At 42.7% G+C, this 5,272-nt stretch overlaps 1 long non-coding RNA gene across 1 annotated transcript; it reads left to right on the forward strand.

The window, feature by feature from the left end:
• Window positions 1–4,197: 4,197 nt before the first annotated feature.
• LOC112076406 (uncharacterized) lies at window positions 4,198–4,868 on the forward strand. Its single transcript, XR_002895183.2, has 2 exons — window positions 4,198–4,517; window positions 4,744–4,868. It is a non-coding gene; the product is annotated as an uncharacterized lncRNA (long non-coding RNA).
• The last annotated feature ends 404 nt before the right edge of the window (window positions 4,869–5,272 follow it).

Genomic DNA, 5,272 nt, shown 5'->3' on the forward strand with positions numbered 1-5,272 from the left:
CACTATCTCTTCTCTGACCTGGAGGTGAGCTGACTCAACAGTTGATGTCTGTATTGATTTCTCAAACAGGTTGTCCCTTTGCAGCCTTTGTAGCTGGATAGGTTTGTACTCATGCCAACTCCACTGCTCATTGTCAAGCCAAACATGACTTTGAGTGACAGGAGTTGGCATGACAACACAAACAGCCTGACACTCAGGCTAGTCTTACCGAGGGAGATTATGTTTTAGCACGGTGTGTTTTTTCAGTCATCGTAACACCCACACAGTACCTGTAAACCACACAGGACAGAAATAGGGACAAATTACGATATGTGTTTTCGCAAACCCCAACCCCCAGTTTTCCCGAATTCTGTGTTGCCTCCCCTTTCCCTAAACAACCGCTGGGAATTGCAGGGGTGCCAAATTCCAAAAGCGAAAAGTGAACCCGTATTAGGTATGGGTAGATCAGAAAGGTTAACTTAGAGTATATTTTGGCGTTCTCATGGGGTACAACAGTAACTAACCTCATGAGGGCATTATAACTATATGCTCAGGAACAATGTGTACATGTCATTCATATATAAACCAAAAAAACAGATGTAAAAACCAACTGCAGATTTCCCCTTAGCCGTTGAGCCAATAGGTAGGCTAATTCCTCTCTGGGCTAAGGGTTGACACTGATTTAGTCTCAGGGCAACCTACACGAGGACCATGAGCCTTACTAAAGCAGAAACCTTGCCACATTCCTGTTCACTCTTTCCATCTGCCAACCTTGCCCATTTACTCTCGGGGTGGAAACCTGAGCGTGAGGCTGACGGACCCCAGACGTTACATGAACGCCCTCCGACTCTTTCGAAAGGGAAACTGGGGACCTCGATCAGACAACTATTATCCTCAGGGCACGTGTGTTGAAACATGTGTTGTCTGTATTGTAGATGTGATGTAGATGACAGGCGTTGAACGAAGGGACTCTGGAAAGACTTTGACAGTTTTCTTTACTGTACTACAGGACCTGATTCACATCCATATGAATAAATACATGAAATCTAGAATTTTAAACCGTTTTTTGCCTTTATTGTTTGGTTTATATGCTGAACAATGTATCTGGAAAACAGTCCCCATTCTGGGAAATGGAGGAAGGAGTAGGACTGTATGGTGACTGTATTACCACCACACCGGCAGTTACAGGACATGAAGGCAGTCAAATTCCACGTGACCATTAGTAGTTAGGCTTCTCCAAAGCTCTGATGCTGCGTGATGGTCATTAGTAGTCTACCACACTTGTAACTGCCTGCTACTCAGCACTCTATTGTCCCTCTAAATCCACTCTGACATCAATGACAAATCTAAATCACTTCATGATCTCATGTTGCGCACATTTCTATAACCTATGCAATTGTGTGAGAACAGCCTGATGGCTTTCTATTACAAAAAGAGGAGAACCCATCGGCCTTTCGAATACTTATGTAAATAAGCTATTTCTTGTTTTTATTTTCAATAAATTTGCAAACATTTCTAAAAACCTGTTTTTCCCTTGTCTTAAGGGTATTGTGTGTAGATTGAGAAGTAATTAATTGATGACGAGACAAGTCCAGGGTTGATGATGAAGGGCGTTTGCCCAGCAGCAGTTGCGGCAGCAGCTAGAAGGTCGGGGATCCCAACGCGCTGAGGCTGAAACAAGGCAGTTAACCCACTGTTCCTACCCTAACCATCTTGAAAAATAAAGAATGTGTTCTTAAACTGACTTGCCTAGTTAAATAAAGGTTAAATATAAAATTCATTGGATTAGTCAGGGTTTATTTGGGTTAGTGTAGTCCATGCCGTGTTACATTGTAGTCATTGGAGTAGTTGGTGTGTGTTGAGTAGTGTAGTCCATGCTGTGTTTCATTGGATTCGGCAGGGTGTATTGTGGGTTAGTGGTAGTCCATGCTTGTGTTACATTTTGTAGTCATTGGATAGTCAGGGTGTATTGTGGGTGTGTAGTCCAGGTGCTGTGTTTTCATTGGATTAGTCAGGGTGTATTGTGTGTAGTGTAGTCCGTTGCTGGGTTACATTGTAGTCATTGGATTAGTCAGGGTGTGTTGTGGTAGTGTAGTCCATGCTGTGTTACATCTGTAGTCATTGGATTAGTCCAGGGTGTGTTGTGGTAGTGTAGTCCATGCTGTGTTACATTTGTAGCATTGGATTAGTCAGGGTGTGGTTTGTGGTAGTTGTATCCATGCTGTGTTACATGTAGTCATTGGGATTAGTTCAGGGATGTTGTTGTGGGATGTAGGTCCATGCTGTGTTACATTGTAGTCATTGGATTAGTCAGGGTGTGTTTGTGGGTAGTGTATTCCATGCTGTGTTACATTGTAGTCATTGATTGTTCAGGGTGTTTGGGAGTGTAGTCCATGCTGTGTTACATTGTAAGTATTGGATTAGTTCAGGTGTACACAAACAAGACACATTTTCAGGCCTGGGCAACACCAGTCCTCAGGGGGCCTGATTTGGTGTCACACTTTCCCAGCTAACACGCCTGACTCCAATAATCAACTAATCATGATCTTAGTTAAAAATTGCATTTAGTTTAAATCAGTCGTGTTGCTAGATGGGGTGGATGGGGGGAAAGTGTGACAACCAATCGACCCATGAGGGACTGGAATTGCCCAGGAACTGCGAGATCTCTCTCATTCTCTCATTCTGGGAAGTATATTCAACAATGCGACTATGAACAAATATCAAAAGAGAGTTTTTGGGTGGAATTTTCCATTCGCACAGTTTTACCGACCAAAACTATTTAGTGTAGAGTTGAAAATGCCATGGAAAACCACATTGAACTTTAGATTTTTGGGAATATGGTACATGAAAACTAAGTGCAAAAAAAAATACATTTTGTGTGCACTCCATCATCACTGATTTTTATCCACAACAAGTCAGTTTGGTAGAAACACCACTGGAGATTTGTGCAATATTTCTTTATGCAGATGTTAGAATTTTGGCCTGAAAATCTGTTGGAGTCACTTTCACATTCGAGTCAGTCTCCTATTGTAATGTAAAACTGTGAATCTGCAGGCTTACTGACTATTCTTACTACACAGTATTTACTGAGTTGGACTGTCCCTGTCTTTCTCCTAAAGGTCTATTTGGGGGGGGGGGGGGATTTTTTTTCCTTTTTTTTACCTTTTGGTCCTCCATAACCCTTCTTTCTCCTAAGAGGTCTATGGGAGTTCTACTGTCCTCATTATAACCCGGTCTTTCTCCTGATGGGAGTTCTACTGTTCCTCATTATACCCTGTCTTTTCTCCTAAGAGGTCTATGGGAGTTCTACTGTCCTCATTTATAACCCTGTCTTTCTCCTAGAGGTCTATGGGAGTTCTTCTGTCCTCATTCTAACCCTTTATTTCTCCTAAGAGGGCTATGGGAATTATACTGTCCTCATTCCCTCACCATTCTTAAATAAGCATGCCCCTTTCAAAAATGTAGAAACTAAGAACAGATATAGCCCCTTAGTTCACTCCAGACCTTGACCGCCTCGACCGCACAAAAACTCCTGTGGCGGACTGCACTAGCATCCGAATCCGTCCCCGCGATTATGCAACTTTTCAGTGAAGTCAGGAACCAATTATACGCCAGTTCAGTCAGGAAAGCAAAACTAGCTTTTTTCAAACAGAAATTTGGCATCCTGTAGCTCTAAACTCCAAAAAGTTTTGGGGTCATGGAGAATAAGAGCACCTCCTTCCAAGCTGCCCACTGCTTCTTGAGGCTAGGTAACACCGATAAATCCACGATATACGAGAAAATTTCAATAAGCATTTCTCTATGGCTGGCCCATGCCTTTCCCCTGCTACCCCACCCGGGCTAACAGCTGAACCGCACCCCCCACAGCTACTTTGCCCGAGCCTCCCCAGCTTTCTCCTTCACCCAAATACAGATAAAGCTGATGTTTCTGAAAGAACTTGCAAAAATCTGACCCAGCAAATCTGGGACCCTCTCTTTCTGTAGCAACCCCTATTACCCACTCTGTTCAACCTCTCTTTCGATCGTCCGAGATCCCTAAAGATTGGAAAGCGTGCCGCGTCATCCCCCTTCTTCAAAGGGGGTGACACTCTAGACCCAAAACTGTTATTATTAGACGATATCCACCTGCCCTGCCTTTCTTAAAGTCTTAAAAAACAACCACACAGACACTAAAATCAACAAGACTGTTACTTCAAGACTGTGGTTTCATTCCAGAAACATGCCTCCTATGTTCTTCTCTCGTTCTCTCCCCTCTATTCCTCACATCTGCTCAGTCTGATCAGGGGTCGTATGTATCATGCCTCTACCCCTCACAGCTGCTCAGTCTGATCAGGGGTTGTATATATCATGCCTCTACCCCTCACAGCTGCTCAGTCTGATCAGGGGTGGTATGTTTCAAGCGTCTCAGAGTACTGATTTTGGAGGGGACTGATCCTAGCTTAGCACACTTTCTGAGATGTTTGATATGACCAGCCAGCCCCAGATCTGCCAAGGGCACAGGGGACGCAACCTATCTGGAATGAGAAGCATCCCAACCTGTGAGTCAATCAATCTGTTACGAAACCCCAGGAGGTTTCTCGGAGGGACCGCTCACTAGACAAACAGTGACTAATGTAGCCTGTATCCCAAATGACACCCTATTCCCTATATAGTGCACTACTTTAGACCAGAGTCCTATGGGTCTCCCTATGGGCCCCAGGTATAAGTAGTGCACCATATAGGGAATAGGGTGCCATTTGGACCTAACCAAGGGTTTGTCGTCAGGTATTGTCATATATAGGGGCCCTGAGGCCCGGGGGAACAGTATTCTAGACGGACCACCACAMAGAGAGGAGAGAGATGAAGCTACTAAATATCCTGTGCTTCTGCCTGGCTGTCCTCGCCTCCACTTGGGTACKATAACATATTTATTCATTATTTATTAAGTCATTATTTTCATTTAATAGGTTTAATAATATTTGATTTAATAAAAGTAATAATAATAGATTGGATTTAAATGTAATTTTTTCCAGATTACATGTTGTATGTAGTCCTTGTTTATATGTTAGCTGTTTATATGTTAGCTTAAATTAAATTCAGTGTGACATTTTGCGCATAATTGCAGGTTTTTGGGGTATGTAGACAAGGACTAGAATGATGTTTTCAGCAGTGGTGTGAAGTACTTAAGTAAAAATACTATAAAGTACKTTTTGGGGTATCTGTACTTTACAGTTCATATTTTTGACAACTTTTACTTTTACTTCACTRCATTCCTAGAATGTAAAATGTAAAAAAATAAAACAATGCACTTTTT

The sequence above is a fragment of the Salvelinus sp. IW2-2015 genome, unplaced genomic scaffold (assembly GCF_002910315.2).
Source record: "Salvelinus sp. IW2-2015 unplaced genomic scaffold, ASM291031v2 Un_scaffold3732, whole genome shotgun sequence".
Lineage (NCBI taxonomy): Eukaryota > Metazoa > Chordata > Actinopteri > Salmoniformes > Salmonidae > Salvelinus > Salvelinus sp. IW2-2015.